This window comes from Lissotriton helveticus, chromosome 3_2, assembly GCF_964261635.1.
Source record: "Lissotriton helveticus chromosome 3_2, aLisHel1.1, whole genome shotgun sequence".
Classification (NCBI taxonomy): Eukaryota; Metazoa; Chordata; class Amphibia; order Caudata; family Salamandridae; genus Lissotriton; species Lissotriton helveticus.
In genome coordinates this window covers 508,820,257-508,845,581 of record NC_136062.1, presented here as the reverse complement: position 1 = coordinate 508,845,581, position 25,325 = coordinate 508,820,257, and positions in this window count along the sequence as shown.

Below are 25,325 nucleotides of genomic sequence, written 5' to 3'. Positions count from 1 at the left end.
CTCGGCCTGACTCTGCCTGCCAGTCTGCCAAGAGTATGTTATGATTCCAGTTATCAGTCCAGCTCTCCTTCTCTGCATTCCTAAGCTACTGAATCGCATCAATAGTTTCAGTCATCGTCTAGCCTTTACGTCTCCATGTAAGAGAAATACTGTATTTATGGTCATTTAATATTCCTCAACACACACTACATGTAGAATAATGCATGCACCAGTCTTAGTGTCTGTTAGCCTTTTACCCTGATAACTTTTGGATCCTATCAACATGTTCTCTAAACATCAGATACTAGATAGTGTTTAGGTACATGTCGCTCTGACTCTCCAGACTTTCATCTCTCCTTCTAGCGCAGAAGTCATAGCCCCCAGTTCCTCCTAGTAACACGTCATTGCCAGCTTGCGCGCACCACTAGGTTAGAGGTCCCGGCTCCTTAGGTAGCCCCCTCCATGTTTCCGCCCCATTTATGACATATTCCGTTACGTCTACACCACATGTCTATGTTCACGCCTCTTGTTACACCCATTTCAGCCTTATCTTTCACGACTGCTACAAACCCCGCCCACTGCTACGCCTACTGTATTGAATACCATGTATTTTGTTTAAGTATATATGCTTGTGCACTGTTATTAAAAAAAGTTATCCCTTTAGCGCGCTCATTCCAGCTCCTGCCCGACAGCTGTCGGGGCCCCCCTGTTGGCTAGCCATCCCAGATCTTGCCCGTGCAGGTTGTCCTGTTCCTGTCCTTTATGCTGTATTAAACCTGCAAACTCCTACTACCTCGAATCTTGACTCTTATTTATTGAGCTATCTGTTATTGTTATGTCCAGTCAAAAATAGAGGTATTATTTATTTATTTACCACATAATGGCGCCCGAATAGGGACTTGCCCTTTCCCCACGCGCCGGTGAAGCCACGCAAGCCCCCTGATCCTCTGCAGCCGTGACGGAACCATACCGTGCACGTGCAGATATTTCTGCTTCAAGTATCCCTCAGGCCCACGGAGGAGACGGAGGTTGCGGTCCAGCATCCAGACGAGGCGGTGGAGGAACGCGGCGAGTCCCGACCAGAGCCCAAGCCGAGAGTCCAAGGTCCGAGGTATCCGGAGGCCCACCCGTAACAGAAGTCCGAAGTTCGTCCGTCCGGCGTCGTAGCAGTCCAGTCCAGTCCGAGGCCTTCCGTTCTTGCTGCCCGGTGAGTACCGTTGCTGGGGTAGTATCTAGACAGGGTCAATTGCATTGTCTCTGGTCCGTGGGTTTGGGTACACAGATCCAACACGAAGTGTCCACTTAGGTGGATGCGGGTCCTGACGTGTCTCTTTATGAGACCGGTAAGTTTCGTACTGTTTCAGCAGTGCATCTAGTTTCTGTTCTAGTCCGTTCTGTTCTCGAGAAATTCATGTATTCTGTTTTCAGTATTCCAGGTAGTGTTTTGTCCGAACTGTTATTTTAAATGTCATTCATGTATTTCAATGTCGTGGTATGAAAGTGGTGTAATCATCGTGTTCATTGTGTATTGTATTGTGTCTAGACTCCAGCCCAGTCATGCCATTGTTTTCCAAGTTACGTCAGTTAAAAACTAGAAAAGGTCTGTTAGAAGAAGCAGTTCCTGTCCCGCCTAGGGACAGTCCAGGTCATTATATGTATCAAAAGCATGGCATAAGTGCCATATTATATCTAGATTTATGGGTGGAGTACACCAAACAGTTAGAAGAAAAGTATAGATGGCCCGTATCGGGTACATGGGATGCCGAGTGCATCATGCGAGTAGAAGAAGTATTATGGAAAAAGAAAGCCAGAGAGTCACAGAAAGATGCCATCGAGTTATGGCGCAAAGAATCTCATAAAAGAACCGAAAAAGAAATCAGAAAGTCAGAATTAAGTAGAGAATCCTTAGAAAGAGCCCAAGAAAGGGAATTAATCGAAATAGGTGAACGAGTTAAAACCGAACAGTCAGACAGACAGAGGAATGCCCTCATTAAGGGTATGTATCCTCTTCTTGCCGAGGGCTTGCCAAAAGCAACCCCGGAAGCACCATGTAATTTTCCGCCACCCTTAGTTCCGACCAAGCTACGTCACAAAACGACCGCAGCTGATATTTTTCTCTCGTCCTATTTGGACGACACAGTCCCAGAATATGCAAATCCTGTTCCGCCAGCTCCTGTAAATAATGTAAATCCTGCTCCTCCAGTCACCGGGGCACCTGTTACAACACCTGTTACGGTACCCCCGGTCCAGCCCGTAGTACAAATTCCCGCCACATCAGTCACTCTGCCAGCACGAAGAGTATCAGTCTGTGGAAAAGTAAATATTGCCATGTTCTGTGTCCCTACGTGTCATCCATCATATGTTATGTGTGCATGATTAAATATGCATATGCATTCCCCATGTTCGATTCAAGACGCAATTATAGTTGTGTCCACCTCTAGTATGCCAGTTTCCAATTCTCGTGAATAATACGAGTATTAGGCCTATGTAAAGCTAAGCTGCCACGTTTCTCAGTGTGCACGTTATTCCATTGTAAAGTCCCCGTTTCTAGGCCTCAAAAGGGCCCGGACACCAGATCCGGTTTCTGTCTCCTGAACCCTCGCTGAGGAGCGATACAGCCCCCACCTGTATCCTCGACCCTTCACTTACTTCCTGCCTCGCAGTGCCCGGCTCAGCTTGGCCCTGCCTCTGAGTCTGCCAAGAGTATGTTATGATTCCAGATTATCAGTTCAGCCCTCCTTCTCTGCATTTCTAAGCTACTGAACTGCATCAATAGTTTCCGTCATTGTCTAGCCTTCACGTCTCCACGTTAGAGAAATACTGCATTTAATGGTCATTTAATATTCTTCATCACGCACTACATGTAGAATAATGCATGGTCCAGTCTTAGAATCAAGTTAGCCTTTCCCCTCCTGACTTCTAGTTTATATCAACATGTTCTCTAAACATCAGATACTAGATACTGTTTAGGTACATGTCGCCCTGACTCTCCAGACTTCAGTCTCTGCTCCTAGCACAGAGTTCGAAGCCCCCAGCTTCTCCTAGTGATACGTCATTGCCAGTTTGCGCGCACCATCAGGTTAGAGGTCCCGGCTCCTCAGGTAGCCCCCTCCATGGTTTCCGCCCCATTCATGACATATTCTGTTACGTTTGCATCACATGTCTATGTATACGCCCTGTTACACCTCTTTTCACCCTTATCTTTCGCGACTGCTACGCGTCACGCCTATTGCTCCACCCACTGCTACGCCTATTGCAATGTAATGCTATGTGTTTGCGTTATGTATATATGCTCATGCACTGTTATTAAAAGGTTATTCCCTTGTCCCGATCCTGACCCCGGCAGCGCTGCTGGGCCTTGCCATCCTATTCCTGTATTTGCTGTATTAAACCTGCAAAAAACTCCTACTACCTCGAATTTTGACTCTTATTTATTGAGCTATCTGTTATTCATTTATTCATTCAAAAATAGGGTATTATTTATTTATTTACCACATAATGGCGCCCGAACAGGGACTTGCCCTTTACCCACGCGTCGGTGAAGCCACGCCGACCCCCTGACCCTCTGCAGTCGTGACGGAACTCTTCTGCGCACCGGCAGATATTTCTGCTTCAAGTATCCCTCAGGCCCACGGAGGAGACGGAGGAGGCGGTCCAGCATCCAAACGAGACGGTGGAGGAACGCGGCGAGTCCCGACCAGAGCCCAAGCCGAGAGTCCAAGGTCCGAGGTATCCGGAGGCCCACCCGTAACAGAAGTCCGAAGTTCGTCCGTCCGACGTCGAGGCAGTCCAGTCCAGTCTGAGGCTTTCCGTTCTTGCTGCCCGGTGAGTACCGTTACTGGGGTAGTATCTAGACAGGGTCAATTTAATTGACTCTGGTCCGTGGGTTGGTGGTACACAGACCCACAAACGAAGTGTCCACTTCGGTGGATGCGGGTCCTGACGTGTCTCTTTATGAGACCGGTAAGTTTCGTACTGTTTCAGCAGTGCATCTAGTTCCTGTTCTAGTCAGTTCTGTTCTCGAGAAAATTCATGTATTCTGTGTTCCGTATTCCAGGTAGTATTCTGTTCGAACTGTTATTTTTAAATGTTCTTCATGTATTTTAATGTCGTGGTATGAATGGGGAATAAGTATCGTGTTTATTGTGTATTGTATTGTGTCTAGATTATAGTTCAGTCATGCCGCTCTTTTCGAAATTACGTCAGTTAAAAACCAGAAAGGGTCTGCTGGAAGCAGCAGTTCCAGTTCCGCCTAGGGACAGTCCAGGTCATTTTATGTATCAGAAGCATGGCATAAGCGCCATACTGTATCTAGATTTATGGGTAGAGTATACCAAACAGTTAGAAGAAAAGTATAGATGGCCCGTATCGGGTACATGGGATGCCGAGTGCATCATGCGAGTAGAAGAGGCATTATGGAAAAAGAAAGCCAGACAGTCACAGAAAGATGCCATCGAGTTATGGCGCAAAGAAGCTCATAAAAGAACTGAAAAGGAAATCAGAAAGTCAGAATTAAGTAGAGAATCCTTAGAACGAGCACAAGAAAAAGAACTAATCGAGATAGGTGAACAAGTCAAAGCCGAACAGTCAGACAGACAGAGGCATGCCCTTATTAGGGGTATGTATCCTCTCCTTGCCGAGGGCTTGCCAAAAGCGACCCCAGAGGCATCCAGTAATTTCCCGCCACCATTAGTTCCGACCAAGCTACGTCACAAACAGACCGCAGCTGATATTTTTATTTCGTCCTATTTGGACGACACAGTCCCAGAATATGCAAATCCTGTTCGCGCTCCGCCAGTCCCTGTAAATCAGGCACTTCCCGCTCCTCCAGACACCGGAGTACCTGTTACGGTACCCCCGGTCCAGCCCGCCATACAAGTCCAGCCTACATTTCCATTTCCCACTCTGCCAGGACGAAGAGCCTCAGTAGACGACTCTAGTTTAGGGGCCGCAGGGGGAGGTACTCCTCAAACCCCGCCGCCACACAAGCGTTTAACGACAGCCGAATTACATATACAAGCATCACAGCGTACGCCCAGACATCAGACTGTAGCAGAAATAAGAAAATCCCTTGCCGAATGCGGCTATGATCCAGTCCCAGGCGAGGATAATATGGTTTTATATTCATTCCGCGTAAGAAAGGTGGCGGAGTATCTAGTCACCTTACCGAATATGAAAGAAGATCTAGACAGAATATATCGTTTCATCCGTACAGGGGATGATCCAGAAAGTATTAGCGAGGCCATGTCTCAAAGGAAAGCTGAGACCCAGCTCATGATATTAAAGTTTCTGATCAATTGTCTAATAAGAGAACAAGATTACCCGTCTAAAGATCCGGCTGAAATGAAAACCCTGACAAGGTGGAGTGATAATATAGCCGAGGGTAAGCACAAGACCGTCGGTGCTATGGAGAGTATGTACAAGAAAATCCGTAAAGAAATAATAAAATTACACGAACAGCGTAAAGCAGCACAAGTAAGCGAGAAAGAAAGTAACTCTGATCCTGAAGAGTTAGACGACGAGAATCCTGACAGAATAGCGTATGTAGGAAAATCTAGATTTCCAGATCGCCATTTACGCCTAGAACACTAGTCTATTTTTCATCATCCAGCACCAGAACAAGGTTCTCTAGAACAAGTGTTTCAAGCTACCGATCACATTCTGAAATCACGAATCGGTTACAGTGAGTTGAGTACTATGCATGAACAAGAACTAGTCCGATCAGCAGTCCGATGGATTACTGATTCTACCACTTTTCCAGACGAAATAGTGGCACAAATGTTTCTGAAAATGCCCCCAGCCGAGCAACGACTGGCGGGTACGTATATGATTCAGCACCTCATTACATTGTATGAGGGTCAGCACTCTGATCCAGGCCCGTTACATGATGTCCTGAACGAGTTACTCCAGTATAGATGGAAAGGTTTAGGTACCGACTTAATTAGTGTCATTCTAGAACAGCGTCACAAATATAGAACGTTTCTGAACCCGCATTTTGTTCATGTCTCACCCCCAGAAGGTAAACCATTTTACATAGAGAGACAGAATCCGTTACGAGAAGTCCACCCAGTTAGAGGAACGGGTGGCGAACTAGAACGAGTGTTTGTTTACACTCCGATTACAAAGATGGAACTCCTAGAGATGAAGAAATTAATTCCCTGTCATGATAAAGATCCAGCAGGGTTCCATAGAGAATTAAAAGACATGCTCCGTATGGGAGAATACACGTATCCAGATATAATTAAAATGTTAAAGGTTCTGCTGCCCGCAGGGGTGTATGAAAAGCTCAAGGAAAAAGAATGGGAGGTGGGAGAGAAAAAGATCGATTGGGCAGTTCTAGAAGCTGAAGATAAGGCACGAGTACCAGGTACCGGTCTTGGAGCGAAATGTAAAGAATTACCAGAATTATTAATACAAGTTTTACCTAGATTATTGACAACTAGAAAAGAAGACTGGGATGCAATCTCAGCCTGTAAACAGAAACAAGACGAAGATATTAGTGATTTTTATTCTAGATTCGAGAAATGTTTTAGCATCAACAGTGGCCTCAAGACAAGTAGTGAGTCATACCCTCATCTTTTTGTTACTAAATTAGTCGAGAATTCAAGTCCACAAATAAAAAATCGAGTTCTGAAAGTCGAAAGTACCTGGCAAGCTAATACCCCGTCCCAGATGTTGCAGATGCTCCAATACCACCAGAATAGGATCAGGGAAGAACAAGAACACGAGAGAAAACGTATGAAAGACACGAAAATGAAAGTACTAGTTGCACAATCTGTTCCTCAAGACAGTCAGAAGAGGGGTCCAAATCAAGCCAGTCATCCTGCAACTCCCGTTAAAGGGAACTGCAATTATTGTAAACAGCCAGGTCATTTTATAAATGAGTGTGCAGTTCTGAAACACAACATAGCTACTGGTAAGACTAAAGAAAGACCACGTCCGCCTAGACAAGAACAAGTTTCACAGATTCCTCAGCCACAGAATGCGCCACAGACAGTTACAGCTCCGCAGCCTATTGCTGCAACACAGCACGTCACACAGCAGATGTACCAGTATGCACAGTCTGAGTATCCAGAGTACCAACAGTATTCATGAAACAGCCTAGAGAGGGAGGTAGGCTTGCCTCTCATCGAGATACCTGTAGATCAAGAAGGTCCCTATGTTCACAGTCAAGTATTAGGGAAAGACAGAAAGTTTTTGATTGATACAGGGGCAAGTAGGACCACAATTAGTCACGCCGAAGTTCCAGGGGCTCCGCTCTCAGGCTCAAGAAATGTTTCCCTTGGATTTTCAGGAAAACCTATCGTAAATGAAATTTCAAAGCCAGTTACTCTAGAAGTAGGTCCATTGTCCCGTACTACTGATCTGTTACTTACTAAGTCATGTCCAGAAAACCTATTAGGCATTAAAACACTGAAAGAGTTAGGTGCAGTTATATGCTGTTCCCCAGAGGGAATACGATTATTCCTACGTGACTTTAAGGGTCACTATGTATTACGAGATTTTGATCCCAGATTGTCTAATGTTCCGCAGCACTTATGGGCGCAAGGTCCAACTGATGTAGGTTACATGCAAATCACACCCTATCGTGTGACTCTCAAGCCAGGTGTAGTGTTACCACGAATCAGACAGTACAGATTGCCACCTGAGGCTGTAGCAGCCTTATCCAAAATTATTGACGAGCTTATTGCTCAAGGAGTGGTTGTAGAAACTGACTCCAATGTATGTAATTCTCCGATCATTCCAGTCATGAAACGTACTGATCCAAATGCACCCCCAGTATATCGATTAGTGATTGACCTTCGAGAACTCAATAAATGTATCATTCCCCAGTACCCAGTTGTTCCAGATATCTCATCTCTATTGACAGCCATTGATTCTGAGGCTACATTTTTCACAGTCATAGACCTCAAAAACGCATTTTTCAGTGTCCCCATTCATCCAGACAGCCAGTACCTTTTCGGATTCTGTTTAAATGGAAGGAGCTATATGTTCACACGCGCTCCTCAAGGTTTCACAGAAAGTCCTAGTATTTACAGTCAAGCACTCAAGAGACAACTAGACAACATTCACATGCCAACTGACACTGCCCTGCTCCAGTATGTCGATGATCTACTGATCACAGCCCGTTCTGAACGTGCTTGCGAGCAAGCATCCCTTACAGTCTTGTATTTCCTAGCCGAGATGGGGCACAAGGTGTCCCCTTCTAAGCTTCAATTCTGTGTCCAGCAAGTGGTCTACTTAGGACACTTACTGTCCAAGAGGGGTAGGCAGTTGACACCAGACCGTATCCAGTTAATAGCGAGTCTTCCTCAGCCCAAGACCCAGAAGGAGGTACGTGCTTTTATCGGCCTTACTTCTTACTGCAGACAATGGATTCCTCAGTATGCATTTCTAGCCAAGCCACTGATACAGTTAACGACACAGGAGGCAGCCGTACCGACTGTCCTCCCTTGGACATCTGAACATACACTTAGTTTCAATGAGTTAAAGAAAGCCCTATGCCAAGCTCCAGTTCTAGCGACACCGAACTACAGTAAGCCTTTTACACTTTTCGTCACTGAACGCGAAGGTACAGCATTATCTGTTCTCACACAAGATCAAGCAGGACAATACAAGCCCTGTGCTTATTTTTCGAGCACATTAGATCCTGTAGCCCAGGCTCTGCCTGCGTGCCTCAAGTCAGTTGCAGCCGCAGCCCTAGCTATCAGACAAAGTGATTCCATAGTCTTAGGACATACCTTGACAGTACAAGTTCCACATTCCGTGGAAGTTCTTTTAAACCGAACACAAACTCAGCACTTGACAATTGCACGTTTAACAGGTTATGAATTGACACTGTTCCAGCCACACATAGAAATCAGACGCTGCAACATCCTGAACCCTGCTACACTGTTACCATCAGTTACTTCGAATTCTGCCACACATGACTGTGTGGAAGTAGTTAACATTACGACAAAGCCAAGACAAGATCTGACAGATACTCCGTTACCAGACCCCGACCTGACACTTTATGTGGATGGTTCATGTATGAGAACAAGTACAGGAGAACTAGTCGCCGCGTATGCAGTGACTACTGACACCGAAGTTATTGAAACACACCGTATTGACACCCTGTCCGCTCAAGCAGCAGAGCTAGTTGCTCTGACACAAGCCTGCATACACGCCAAGAACTTGAAAGTTAATGTTTACACAGATTCACGCTACGCATTTGGAGTTGTACACGACTTCGGAGTGCTCTGGCAGGAGAGAGGTTTCATGACTTCTCATGGAACCAAGATTCAGCATGGTCTCCTTATTCAAGCTCTGTTAGATGCCATACATTTACCGACATCTATCGCTATCATGAAGTGCAAAGCACATACGAAAGTTACTGACATTATTTCTCAAGGTAACGATTTAGCAGATCGCACAGCCAAGCTCACAGCACAGACTCTAGACATTCCAGTTAACATGACACACACTCCAGATCCGATTACATGCATGACAGTTAAGGACCCTACACAAGATGTCATAGATATCCAGTTACATGCTACTCCCGAAGAAATCAAGAAATGGTCCGAACAAGGAGGGGTCCAGACAGATCAAGGATGGTTAACGAAGGGTAGAGCCACATGGTTTCTCCCCGACTCTATGGTTCAAGTCATTATTAATACCGCACATAGTCCAGCACATTTAGGAGAAAAAGCTATGTTAGACAGTATCCAGAACATTTGGTTCAACAAGCATTTACGAGCTGCAGCCAAGCAGAAAGTCCGTACCTGTATGATATGTTGTCAGTTTAATCCAGGTAAAAGTGTCCCGGTGGAACAAGGTGGATTCCAGCCCCCTGACCACCCTTTTGAAGTCCTCCAGATGGATTATATTCAGATGGAGCGATGTCGAGGTTTCAAGTATGTCCTTGTAGTTGTATGCGCTTTGTCCAGGTGGACAGAAGCATATCCAGTCCCAGATTACACAGCCGCGACCACTGCCAAGCAGTTGGTTCGTGAGTTCTTCCCCCGTTATGGACTCCCTAGAGTCGTATATTCTGATAACGGTCAGCCATTCTCATCTGAGTTGATGAAGCATGTTTCCCTGTTGTTGGGGTACCAGTGGAAGTTTCATTGTGTACGCCATCCTGAAGCAGCCGGTCTCGTCGAGAGACATAACCAGACTCTGAAAATCCGAATTGCAAAAGTGTGTAAAGAGAAAGGTGTGGACTGGCTAGTAGCTCTACCAGTTGCTTTATTTTATATGCGCATGGTCGCACATTCCAGATCAGGTCTGTCCCCGTATGAGGTCGTTTTCGGCCGCCCCCCTAACATGTGGGGTACTCCTAGACCCCGAAGTATTACCGATGTTTCAAGTAATATGCTGACAGATTACCTAGCTTCCTTGATGTCTGCCCTCAACTCTTGTCGTTCACAGGTTGCCGCCGCATTTCCAGACAATACCGAGGTGGCACCGCATGAAATCGTTCCAGGATCCATGGTGTTGGTGAGGAATTTTGACAGATCAAGTCCGCTGGAGCCTCGCTGGAAGGAGCCCCGACAGGTCCTCCTCACCACCCGTACAGCCGTGAAGTTGGAAGGTCGCAAAGGCTGGGTGCACCTTTCTCATATAAAAAAGTTTTATGGACTGAAACCCGTCTCAAAGAACATTTCCCAGGATTTGAAGGATTGCCAAAATATTGTTCTCAAGGACTGTCCCGCAAAAGACATTGCTACAAACCCTCCCCTGTTAGAGAAAACTCCGCAACAGGAGTATAAACTCAAGTTAAGGTCTAGTAAAATAAGTCAGCCAGTTTGATTGTCTAAGTCCTCCCCTAGGTGAAACGGTTAGACTGTTTCTGACATGTATAAAATAGACCCCCATAGTGAGAGAGTCAGTCAAAACTCAATCCGATGTATCGTTTTTCTAAGTTTCATATTATTTCTCAGCATTATGATTTCCTGCACCAGTTATGCATTTTACCTGTATCTTCCAGTTCCTCATGTAAATATGTCTGCTAATGCTACAGTAGAGCATATGTTTAGTGATCTACCTCCTCATGAACTATCTTATCGTCTTGCTATGCGAAATAATTCCTTTATCCGCATGTTACATTACTCACACCAGACCAGCAATGCCACTAATTGTTGGGTGTGTGGTCGACTCCCCCCTTTCCAGACACCGAAGGGAGTTCTGCCACTCTTTCCTTATCCATTTTCACATAATGGTTCGTGTGGAGCATGGTCCACGTTAACGTCATCCTCAACAGATATGTCTTTTCTTAACAGTACATGTTTTCCAGACAAGCAAGGTCTTCCCCACAGAACCGGGTTAGATCTAGAAAATGAAGTGTATAATTTAGGTAATTATTCTTCGAATTTCATGGTCTTGAATGTTCAGTCTGATTCCACTCCAGATTTACCTGCAATTTCAGTACTACCAGTCAAAGGTGAATTATGTGTCCGAAATTATGGTTCCGTACATGTAGGACATAGTGATTGTACTACTATTGTCAAGTATAGTGACAGTGGGAAATCCATTTTCAAAGCTTCACGTCATTCTTATTTTATTTGTGGTCAAACTGCATATGTTCGTCTGCCCCTCGATTGGGAGGGAACCTGTTACATTGCCTTCCTACTGCCACCAGTTTTCCTAGCCCCACCTGATTATCATAGAAACACACATCTAGTACACATTAGACATAGAAGGGAGTCCCCAATTGTCGATTATACTGAAACTGCTCTAGAACAGTATACAGATTTCAACAGAGGTTTCTTTTTCTTTATAGGACCTATCCAGAATAGTAAGCTAATCCGTAGGTTAACCAGAACCCTCGAAGCTGTAGTAAATGAGACTGCCTCTGCTCTAGGTAATTTAACTGAAGAGCAATCTGCTATGAGATTTGTCGTTTTACAGAATCGTCTCGTCCTTGACGTCATACTGGCCGATAGGGGCGGGGCCTGTAGAGTCATCGGATCTAGTTGCTGCATTTTCATTCCAAATAACGCGCCGTCTGTTTATTCAGCTATAACCAAACTCCATAAAATTGCCCATCTGATACACCAAGATCCAGGCACCTGGACATGGTCCGGTTGGTTCTGGAATATAATTTCCGCATGGGGATGGAAAATATTGTCCTTCCTAGGTATTGCAATAGCGATCATATTCAGCTGCTGTCTCTGTATACAATGTGGCCCTGCGATTTGCGGCATTTGTGCTACCTCTTGTATTCCTAGTCCCAAGCCCCGTTCTAAATCCCGTTCCAGGATAATTCGAGACGAGCAAATGATACTGTATGAAATGATAGATGGTATCATGAATATTGATGTTTCCTGATGGAAACGTAGTGACAAGGAGGGAATGTGGAAAAGTAAATATTGCCATGTTCTGTGTCCCTACGTGTCATCCATCATATGTTATGTGTGCATGATTAAATATGCATATGCATTCCCCATGTTCGATTCAAGACGCAATTATAGTTGTGTCCACCTCTAGTATGCCAGTTTCCAGTTCTCGTGAATAATACGAGTATTAGGCCTATGTAAAGCTACGCTGCCACGTTTCTCAGTGTGCACGTTATTCCATTGTAAAGTCCCCGTTTCTAGGCCTCAAAAGGGCCCGGACACCAGATCCGGTTTCTGTCTCCTGAACCCTCGCTGAGGAGCGATACAGCCCCCACCTGTATCCTCGACCCTTCACTTACTTCCTGCCTCGCAGTGCCCGGCTCAGCTTGGCCCTGCCTCTGAGTCTGCCAAGAGTATGTTATGATTCCAGATTATCAGTTCAGCCCTCCTTCTCTGCATTTCTAAGCTACTGAACTGCATCAATAGTTTCCGTCATTGTCTAGCCTTCACGTCTCCACGTTAGAGAAATACTGCATTTAATGGTCATTTAATATTCTTCATCACGCACTACATGTAGAATAATGCATGGTCCAGTCTTAGAATCAAGTTAGCCTTTCCCCTCCTGACTTCTAGTTTATATCAACATGTTCTCTAAACATCAGATACTAGATACTGTTTAGGTACATGTCGCCCTGACTCTCCAGACTTCAGTCTCTGCTCCTAGCACAGAGTTCGAAGCCCCCAGCTTCTCCTAGTGATACGTCATTGCCAGTTTGCGCGCACCATCAGGTTAGAGGTCCCGGCTCCTCAGGTAGCCCCCTCCATGGTTTCCGCCCCATTCATGACATATTCTGTTACGTTTGCATCACATGTCTATGTATACGCCCTGTTACACCTCTTTTCACCCTTATCTTTCGCGACTGCTACGCGTCACGCCTATTGCTCCACCCACTGCTACGCCTATTGCAATGTAATGCTATGTGTTTGCGTTATGTATATATGCTCATGCACTGTTATTAAAAGGTTATTCCCTTGTCCCGATCCTGACCCCGGCAGCGCTGCTGGGCCTTGCCATCCTATTCCTGTATTTGCTGTATTAAACCTGCAAAAAACTCCTACTACCTCGAATTTTGACTCTTATTTATTGAGCTATCTGTTATTCATTTATTCATTCAAAAATAGGGTATTATTTATTTATTTACCACAAGTCGACGATTCCAGTATAGGGGCCGCGGGAGGAGGTCCTCCTGGTACCCCGCCGCCAAGTAGACGTTTAGGAGCAGTCGAGTTACATGAACGTGGGTTACAGCGTACGCCCAAATATAAGTCCATTGCAGAAATCAGGCGACTTCTTACTGAATGCTGTTATGATCCAGTCCCAGGCGAGGATAGTATGGTTATATATTCCGTACGTATAAGGCAGGTGTCCGAGTATTTGGTCACCCTACCGAATATGAAAGAAGATCTAGACAGAATGTATCGTTTCATTCGTACAGGACAAGATCCAGAAAGTATTGGTGAAGTCATGTCTCACAGAAAATCTGAGATCCAGTTCATGTTATTAAAGTTTCTGATCAATTGTTTAATACGGGAACAAGATTCCCCGACTAAAGATCCGACCGAAATGAGAATTCTGACAAAGTGGAGTGATAATATAGCCGAGGGTAAGCACAAGACACTCAATAGTATAGAGAGTATGTACAAGAAAATACGTAAAGAAATAATAAGGTTACACGAACAACGCAAAGAAGCACAAGTAAGCGAGAAAGAAAATGACTCTTCTACTGAAGAGGTGGAAGACGAGAATACCGCCAGAATAGCGTATGTAGGTAAATCTAGATTTCCAGACCGACAGTCACGCCTAGAACACAAGAAAGTCTTTCATCTTCCAGCACCAGAACAAGGTTCTCTAGAACAAGTATTTCAAGCTACCGATCAAATTCTGAAATCACGAATCGGTTATAGTGAATTAAGTACTATGCATGAACAAGAACTAGCCCGATCAGCAGTCCGATGGATTACTGATTCTACCACTTTTCCAGACGAAATAGTGGCACAAATGTTTCTGAAATTGCCCCCAGCCGAGCAGCGACTGGTGGGTATGTATATGATCCAATACCTCATTACACTGTATGAGGGTCAACATTCTGATCCAGGTCCGTTACATGATGTCCTGAACGAGTTACTCCAGTATAGATGGAAAGGTTTAGGTACCGATTTAATTAGTGTCATTCTAGAACAGCGCCACAAATATAGAACGTTTCTGAACCCGCATTTTGTTCATGTCTCACCTCCAGAAAGTAAACCGTTTTACATAGATAGACAGCATCCGTTACGAGAAGTACACCCAGTTAGGACACCAGATGGTGAAATGCAACGAGTATTTGTTTACACCCCAGTTACCAAGATGGAACTCTTAGAGATGAAGAAATTAATTCCCTGTCACGACAAAGATCCAGCAGGGTTCCACCGAGAATTAAAAGACATGCTCCGTATGGGAGAATACACGTATCCAGATATTATTAAAATGTTAAAAGTCCTGTTGCCCGCAGGGTTATACGAAAAACTCAAGGAAAAAGATTGGGAGGTGGGAGAGAAAAAGATCGATTGGACAGCTCTAGAAGCTGAAGATAAGATACAAGTACCAGGTACCGGTCTTGGAGACAAATGTAAAGAATTACCAGAACTATTAATACAAGTTTTGCCTAGATTATTAGCCACTAAAAAGGAAGACTGGGATGCAATCTCAGCCTGTAAACAGAAACAAGACGAAGATACTAGTGATTTTTATTCTAGATTTGAGAAATGTTTTAGCATCAACAGTGGTTTGAAGACGAGTAGCGAGTCATACCCTCATCTTTTTGTTACTAAATTAGTCGAGAATTCAAGTCCACAAGTTAAAAATCGAGTTTTAAAAGTCGAAAGTACTTGGCAAGCTAGTACCCCGTCCCAAATGCTACAGATGCTCCAGTATCACCAGAATAGAATCAGAGAAGAGCAAGAACACGAGAGAAGACGTATGAAAGACACGAAAATGAAAGTACTAGTTGCACAATCTGTTCCTCAAGACATTCAGAAGAGGGGTCCGAATCAAGCCAGTCATCCTGCAGCTCCCGTTAAAGGGACATGCAATTATTGTAAACAGCCAGGTCATTTTATAAACGAGTGTGCAGTTCTGAAACACAATATAGCCACTGGTAAGACTAAAGAAAGACCACGTCCGCCTAGACAAGAACAGGTTTCACAGACTTCTCAGCCACAGAATGCACAACAGACAGTTCCAGCACCGCAGCCTATCGCTGCAACACAGCATGTTACACAGCAGATGTACCAGTATGCACAGACAGAGTATCCAGAGTATCAAGCGTATTCATGAAACAGCCTAGAGAGGGAGGTAGGCTTGCCTCTCATCGAGATTCCTGTAGATCAAGAAGGTCCCTATGTTCACAGTCAAGTATTAGGGAAAGACGGAAAGTTTCTGATTGATACAGGGGCAAGTAGGACTACCATTAGTCACGACGAGGTTCCAGGGGCTCCGCTCTCAGGCTCTAGAAATGTTTCCCTTGGATTTTCAGGAAAGCCTATTGTAAACGAGATATCAAAGCCAGTTACTCTTGAAGTAGGTCCATTGTCCCGAACTACTGATCTATTGCTTACGAAGTCATGTCCAGAAAATTTGTTAGGTATTAAGACACTGAAAGAATTAGGTGCAGTTATTTGCTGTTCCCCAGAGGGGATACGTTTGTTTTTACGTGACTTTAAGGGTCACTATGTTCTACGAGATTTTGATCCAAGATTGTCTAATGTTCCGCAGCATCTATGGGCGCAAGGTCCAACTGATGTTGGTTTCATGCAAATCACACCCCATCGTGTGACTCTCAAGCAAGGTGTAGTGTTACCACGAATCAGACAGTACAGATTGCCACCTGAGGCTGTAGCAGCCTTATCCAAAATTATTGACGAGCTCATTGCTCAAGGAGTAGTTGTAGAAACTGACTCCAATGTATGTAATTCTCCTATCATTCCAGTCATGAAACGTACTGATCCAAATGCACCCCCAGTATATCGATTAGTGATTGATCTTCGAGAACTCAATAAATGTATCATTCCCCAGTATCCAGTTGTTCCAGATATCTCATCCCTATTGACAGCCATTGATTCTGAGGCAATATTTTTTACAGTAATAGACCTCAAGAATGCATTTTTCAGTGTCCCCATTCATCCAGACAGCCAGTACCTTTTCGGTTTTTGTTTAAATGGAAGGAGCTATAAATTCACACGAGCTCCTCAAGGTTTCACAGAAAGTCCTAGTATTTAAAGTCAAGCACTTAAGAGACAACTAGACAACATTCACATGCCAACTGACACTGCCCTGCTCCAATATGTCGATGATCTGCTGATCACAGCCCGTTCTGAACGTGCTTGCGAGCGAGCATCACTTACAGTCTTGTATTTTCTAGCCGAGATGGGGCACAAGGTGTCCCCTTCGAAGCTTCAATTCTGTGTCCAGCAAGTGATCTACTTAGGCCACTTACTGTCCAAGTGGGGTAGGCAGTTGACACCTGACCGTATCCAGTTAATAGCGAGTCTCCCTCAGCCCAAGACCCAGAAGGAGGTACGTGCTTTTATCGGCCTTACTTCTTATTGCAGACAATGGATTCCTCAGTATGCATTTCTAGCCAAGCCACTGATACAGTTAACGACACAGGAGGCAGCCGTATCGACTGTCCTCCCTTGGACATCTGAACATACACTTAGTTTCAATGAGTTAAAGAAAGCCTTATGCCAAGCACCTGTTTTAGCTACACCGAACTACAATAAGCCTTTTACACTTTTTGTCACAGAACGTGATGGTACAGCATTATCTGTTCTTACACAAGATCAAGCAGGACAATACAAGCCCTGTGCTTATTTTTCGAGTACACTAGATCCAGTAGCCCAGGCTCTGCCTGCGTGCCTCAAGTCAGTTGCAGCCACAGCACTAGCTATCAGACAAAGTGATTCCATAGTATTAGGACACTCCCTGACAGTACAAGTTCCACACTCCGTGGAAGTTCTTTTAAACCGAACACAGACTCAGCACTTGACAATTGCACGTTTAACAGGTTATGAACTGACACTGTTCCAGCCACACATAGAAATCAGACGCTGCAACATTCTAAATCCTGCTACACTGTTACCGTCAGTTACTTCAAATCCTGCCACACATGACTGTGTGGAAGTAGTTAACACTATGACTAAGCCAAGACAAGATCTGACAGATATTCCATTACCAGATCCCGACCTGACACTTTATGTGGATGGTTCATGTATGAGAACGAGTACAGGAGAACTAGTAGCCGCGTATGCAGTGACTACTGACACTGAAGTTATTGAAACACACCCTATTGACACCCTGTCTGCTCAAGCAGCAGAGCTAGTTGCTCTGACTCAAGCCTGCATACACGCCAAGAACCTGAAAGTTAATATTTACACAGATTCACGCTACGCATTTGGAGTTGTACACGACTTCGGAGTGCTCTGGCAGGAGAGAGGTTTCATGACTTCTCATGGAACCAAGATTCAGCATGGTCTCCTTATTCAAGCTCTGTTAGATACAATACATTTACCGACATCTATCGCTATCATGAAGTGCAAAGCACACACTAAAGTTACTGACATTATTTCCCAAGGTAATGATCTAGCAGATCGAACAGCCAAGCTTACAGCACAGACACCAGACATACCAGTTAACAAGACACCGACATCCGCTCTAGAACAGACTACTTGTATGACAGTTAAGGACCCTACTCAAGATGTCATAGATATCCAGTCACATGCTACTCCTGAAGAAATCAAGAAATGGTCCGAACAAGGAGGGGTCCAGACAGATCAGGGATGGTTGACGAAGGGTAGAGCCACATGGTTTCTCCCCGACTCAATGGTTCAAGTCATTATCAATACTGCACATAGTCCAGTACACTTAGGAGAAAAAGCCATGTTAGACAGTATCCAGAACATTTGGTTCAACAAGCATTTACGAGCTGCAGCCAAGCAGAAAGTCCGTACCTGTATGATATGTTGCCAGTTCAATCCAGGTAAAAGTGTCCCGGTGGAACAAGGTGGATTCCAGCCTCCTGACCACCCTTTTGAAGTCCTCCAGATGGATTATATTCAGATGGAGCGATGTCGAGGTTTCAAGTATGTCCTTGTAGTTGTATGCGCTTTGTCCAGGTGGACAGAAGCATATCCAGTCCCAGATTACACAGCAGCGACCACTGCCAAGCAGCTGGTTCGTGAATATTTCCCCCGTTATGGACTCCCTAGGGTCGTGTATTCTGATAACAGGCAGCCATTCTCATCTGAACTCATGAAGCATGTTTCCCTTTTGTTAGGGTACCAGTGGAAGTTCCATTGTGTACGCCATCCAGAAGCAGCCGGTCTCGTAGAGAGACATAACCAGACCCTAAAAATCCGTATCGCCAAAGTTTGTAAAGAGAAAGGTGTAGACTGGCTAGTAGCTCTGCCAGTCGCCCTATTTTATATGCGCATGATCGCACATTCCAGATCAGGTCTGTCCCCTTATGAGGTCGTATTCGGCCGTCCCCCGAATATGTGGGGTACACCTAGACCCCGAAGTATTACAGATGTTTCCAGTAATATGCTGACAGATTACCTAGCTTCCTTGATGTCTGCCCTACACTCTTGTCGTTCACAGGTTGCCGCCGCATTTCCAGACAATACCGAGGTGAAACCGCATGAAATTGTTCCAGGAAGCTTGGTTCTCGTCCGGAATTTTGATCGTTCAAGTCCGCTGGAGCCTCGCTGGAAGGAGCCGAAGTTAGTCCTTCTAACCACCCGTACTGCCGTCAAGTTGGAAGGCAGGAAGGGGTGGGTGCATCTGTCACACGTCAAGAAATTTCACGGACTAAAAACTGTTTCCAAGAACATTTCCAAGGATTGTCAAGATTTTAAAGACTGCCAAGATACTATTCTTAAGGACTGTCCCGCAAATGACATTGATATCAAGCCCTCCCTGTTAGAGAAAACTCCGCAGCAGGAGTATAAAAGTAAGCTAGGGTCTAGTAAAATAAGTCAGCCAGTTTAATTGTCTAAGTCCTCCCCTAGGTGAAACGGTTAGACAGGTATCTGACATGTATGAAATAGACCCCCATAGTGAGAGAGTTAGTCAAAACTCAATCCGATGTATCGTTTTTCTAAGTTTTATATTGTTTTTAAGCTTGATGGTTACCTGCACGAGCTATGCATTTCATTTATGTTTTCCAATTTCTCATGTAAATAAGTATTCTAATGCTACAGTAGAGCACACGTTTAGTGATCTGCCTCCTCACGAACTATCCTATCGTCTTGCTATGCGCAACAATTCATTCATCCGTATGTTACATTATTCACACCAGACCAGCAATGCCACTAATTGTTGGGTGTGTGGTCGACTCCCCCCTTTCCAGACACCTAAGGGAGTTCTGCCACTGTTTCCTTATCCGTTTTCACATAATGGTTCCTGTGGAGCCTGGTCCATGTTAACGTCATCTTTAAATGATATGTCCCTTCTGAACAGTATATGTTTTCCAGACAAGCAAGGTCTTCCCCACAGAACAGGGTTAGATCTAGAAAATGAAGTTTATAATTTAGGTAATTATTCTTCGAATTTTATGGTCCTGAATGTTCAGTCTGATCCTACTCCAGACTTACCTGCTATTTCAGTACTACCAGTCAAAGGCGAATTATGTGTCAGAAATAATGGTTCCGTACATGTAGGACATAGTGATTGTACTACTATTGTCGATTATAGTGACAGTGGGAAATCTATTTTCAAAGCTTCACGTCATTCTTATTTTGTTTGTGGTCAGACCGCATATGTTCGTCTGCCCCTCGATTGGGATGGAACCTGTTACATTGCCTTCCTACTGCCACCAGTTTTTCTAGCCCCATCTGATTATCACAGAAACACACATCTAGTACATATTAGACATAGAAGGGAGATCGAGTCCCCGATTGTCGATCAAACTGAAACTGCTCTAGAACAGTATACAGATTTCAATAGAGGTTTCTTCTTCTTTATAGGACCTATCCAGAATAGTAAGTTAATCCGTAGGTTAACAAGAACTCTTGAAGCAGTAGTGAATGAGACTGCCTCTGCTCTAGGTAACTTAACCGAAGAGCAATCTGCTATGAGATTTGTCGTGCTCCAAAATCGTCTCGTTCTTGACGTCATACTGGCCGATAGAGGAGGAGCATGTAGAGTCATCGGATCTAGTTGCTGCATTGTCATTCCTAATAACGCGCCGTCTGTTTATTCAGCTATAACCAGACTTCATAAAATTGCCCATCAGTTACACCAGAATCCAGGCACCTGGACATGGTCCGGTTGGTTCTGGAGTATAATTTCTGCCTGGGGATGGAAAGTATTGTCATTTCTAGGTATTGCAGTAGCGATCATATTCAGTTGCTGCCTCTGTATACAATGTGGCCCTGCGATTTGCGGCATTTGTGCTACCTCTTGTATTCCTAGTCCCAAGTCCCGTCCTAGATCCCGTTCCAAGAAAATTCGAGACGAGCAAATGATACTGTATGAAATGATAGATGGTATCATGAATATTGATGTTTCTTGATGGAAACGCAGTGACAAGGAGGGAATGTGGAAAAGTAAATTTTGCCATGTTCTGTGTCCCTACGTGTTATTTTATTATTTATTTTGGGAATTTGTAGAGCGCGACTGATACATTGCAGGCTTCCTGGCGCTGTAGAATACTCTGTTAGCGAATAACCGGGGGAGATAGTCAAACGGACAGTTATTGCGGAAAAAGCCAGGTCTTGATACGTCTCCTGAACGGAAGAAGCTGGGACATCTGACGTATGTCAGTGGGCAGGCTGTTCCACAGCTTGGCCGCTGCAACCCTGAAGGATCTTCCCCCTGTTCTGGCTTTATTAAATCTGGGTACCTTTACCAGACAAGCCGAGGACGAGCGTAGATCTCTGGCAGGAGTGTACCACATAAACAGGGCTCGCAGAGGTTTAGGTCCAAGTCCATGCAGAGCCTTAAAGACAATGCAGAGGGACTTGAAGGCCACTCGTTGTTTTAGAGGTAGCCAGTGCAGCTCAGATAGAGCTGCTGTGGCCGAAGCCCTCCTCGACCAGCCAAGAGCCAGCTTAGCGGCGGCAGATTGCATTCGCTGAAGACGCTCCATCAGCGTGACTGGAGACTCCAGGAGCAGGGCGTTACAATAGTCAAGGCGACTGAGTATCGTACACCTGACTATTGACGCCCTGGCTTGTGCCGGGAGGAGAGGCATGATTTTCCGCAGTGAGCGAAGCAGGGCTGTGCATATCCCCACGGTTTTCGTCACCTGGGTTTCCATACTTAATTTGTTGTCAAGCATGGCTCCCAGGTTGCGAACCGAGGGAACCGGCAGAGGTTTGTCACTAAACTCTGGGGGCCAGAAATCAGTCGGAAACTGACGGGGTATCTTGGTGCCTGAACAGAACAGGACCTCCGTTTTTGCGGAGTTAAACTGGAGGGAGTTTATGTGAAGCCAACCAGCCGTCTCTCTTAGGCAGTCGTGGAAGGTCGAGAAAGGAGTGGCATCTTCACCTTCCCAAGAGAGGATGAGTTGTGTATCATCCGCGTAGTTTATTGTTTTGATCCCAAAGGATTGGATTAGTTTGATTAGCGGGAAGAGATACACATTAAAAAGGATGGGGCTGATGGAGGAGCCCTGAGGGACTCCCTGGGGTACTGGTGCAAAGGTGGATTGAAAAGGGGGGAGGGAGACAGCCTGTCTTCTGTCCCGAAGGTAGGAGTGGAACCAGAGCAATGCAGTGCCCTCCACTCCCACCTCACCAAGTCTCTGCAGCAGCATATCATGATTGACCGTATCGAATGCGGCAGACAGGTCCAGTAGTATCAGCGCCACTGGCTGACCCCTGTCTGCACGCATGCGAAGGTCCTCCATGGCTGTCAGGACTGCTGTTTCGGTGCCGTGGGCAGGACGGAACCCGAACTGGTGATCATCAAGAAGGTTGTTTTGTTCTAAATGGGCGGACAAGCACGAGCTGACCCATCGTTCGGCGATCTTCGCTGGGAAAGGCAGCAGGGAGATGGGTCGGTAATTTGACAGACAGTCCGAGTTCAGGGAAGGTTTCTTCAGAAGAGGGGTAATCAGTGCCTGTTTCCAGGGAGTAGGGACAAAGCCACTGCGCAGAGACTGATTACAAATAAGGCGCATGGTGTCAAAGAGCTCGTTTCCAAAATTTTTCCAGATTTTTGGTGGTAGGGGGTCGAGTGGAGAACCCGAGGAAATACCAAGCGCCAGTCTTTCAAACTCGAAGACCGGAATCGGGGGGAATTCCCGAAGTCTAGCCAAAAGGACAAGGCCAGGAGGCGACGAGTTTCGAGAACTGGTGTCTAGTCTCTGTGTATTGGAAATGCCTGAGGCTGGGGGTAATTTCAGGTTGTGAATAATAGTGTTGATTTTATTGATAAAAAACACTGCAAGATTGTCACAGAGGGCTTGGGTGGGAGGCTGTGTAGAAGTGACACAGTCCGGATTAGTTAGATTTTTAAGTATCTGAAAGATACTTTTTGAGCTGTTAGTGGCGTTGGAAATGATGGAGCAGTAATGTTTAGCCTTATTTTGAGCGATAACCATTTTGTACTCCCGGAGGTTTTCTTTCCAAAGAATTTTGTGGGTATCAGAGTAACCCTGCCTCCATGTGTCCCCCATCTTATGTTGTATGTGCATGATTAATATGCATATGTATTCCCCATGATCGATTAAAGACGCAATTACAGTTGTGTCCATCTCTAGTATGCCAGTTTCCAGTTCTCGTGAAAGCTACGAGTATTAGGCCTATGTAAAGTTACGTTGCCACGTTTCTCAGTGTGCACGTTAATTCATTGTAAAATCCCAGTTTCTAGGCCTCAAAAGGGCCCGGACTTAGATTCAGCTCCTGTCTCCTGAACCCTCGCTGAGGAGCGATACAGCCCCCACCTGTATCCCTGACCCTTCACTTACTTCCTGCCTCACAGTGCCCGGCTCGGCCTGACTCTGCCTGCCAGTCTGCCAAGAGTATGTTATGATTCCAGTTATCAGTCCAGCTCTCCTTCTCTGCATTCCTAAGCTACTGAATCGCATCAATAGTTTCAGTCATCGTCTAGCCTTTACGTCTCCATGTAAGAGAAATACTGTATTCATGGTCATTTAATATTCCTCAACACACACTACATGTGGAATAATGCATGCACCAGTCTTAGTGTCTGTTAGCCTTTTACCCTGATAACTTTTGGATCCTATCAACATGTTCTCTAAACATCAGATACTAGATAGTGTTTAGGTACATGTCGCTCTGACTCTCCAGACTTTCGTCTCTCCTTCTAGCGCAGAAGTCATAGCCCCCAGTTCCTCCTAGTAACACGTCATTGCCAGCTTGCGCGCACCACTAGGTTAGAGGTCCCGGCTCCTTAGGTAGCCCCCTCCATGTTTCCGCCCCATTTATGACATATTCCGTTACGTCTACACCACATGTCTATGTTCACGCCTCTTGTTACACCCATTTCAGCCTTATCTTTCGCGACTGCTACAAACCCCGCCCACTGCTACGCCTACTGTATTGAATACCATGTATTTTGTTTAAGTATATATGCTTGTGCACTGTTATTAAAAAAAGTTATCCCTTTAGCGCGCTCATTCCAGCTCCTGCCCGACAGCTGTCGGGGCCCCCCTGTTGGCTAGCCATCCCAGATCTTGCCCGTGCAGGTTGTCCTGTTCCTGTCCTTTATGCTGTATTAAACCTGCAAACTCCTACTACCTCGAATCTTGACTCTTATTTATTGAGCTATCTGTTATTGTTATGTCCAGTCAAAAATAGAGGTATTATTTATTTATTTACCACACTCCAACGAAGAGATCACAAACTCACTGAAGACTCCTCTGACACTGAGTGAGCCCTGCTCCTTCCAAGAGATCACAAACTCACTGAAGACTCCATTGACACTGAGTGAGCCTTTCTCCAACTAAGACATCACAAACTCACTGAAGACTCCTCTGACACTGAGTGAACCCTGCTCCAGCCAAAATATCTCAAACTCATTGAAGACTCCTCTGACACTGAGTGCACCCTGCTCCTTCCAAGAGATCACAAACTCACTGAAGACTCCTCTGACACTGAGTGCACCCTGCTCCTTCCAAGAGATCACAAACTCACTGGAGACTCCTCGGACACTGAGTGAGCCCTGCTCCAACCAAGAGATCTTAAACTCACTGAAGACTCCTCTGACACTGAGTGAGCCCTGCTCCTTCCAAGAGATCACACACTCACTGAAGACTCTTCTGACACTGAGTGAGCCCTGCTCCTCACAAGAGATCACAAACTCACTGAAGACTCCTCGGACACTGAGTGAGCCCTGGTCCTTCCAAGAAATCTCAAACTTACTGAAGACTCCTCTATCACTGAGTGACCCCTGCTCCTTTAAGAGATTGCAAACTCACTGAAGACTCCTCTGACAATGCGTGAGCCCTGCTCCAACCAAGAGATCACAAACTTAATGAAGACTCCTCTGACACTGAGTGAGCCCTGCTCCTTCCAAGAGATCACAAACTCACGGAAGACTCCTCGGACACTGAGTGAGCCCTGCTCCAACCAAGAGATCACAAACCCACTTCAAACTCTTCTGAACACTGAGCGAGCCATGCTCCTTCCAAGAGATCACAAACTCACTGAAGACTCCTCTGACACTGAGTGCACCCTGCTCCTTCCAAGAGATCACAAACTCACTGGAGACTCCTCGGACACTGAGTGAACCCTGCTCCAGCCAAAATACCTCAAACTCATTGAAGGCTCCTCTGACACTGAGTGCACCCTGCTCCTTCCAAGAGAACACAAACTCACTGAAGACTCCTCTGACACTGAGTGAGCTCTGCTCCTTCCTAGAAATCACAAACTCACTGAAGACTCCTCTGACACTGAGTGAGCCCTGCTCCAGCCAAAATACCTCAAACTCATTGAGGGCTCCTCTGACACTGAGTGCAC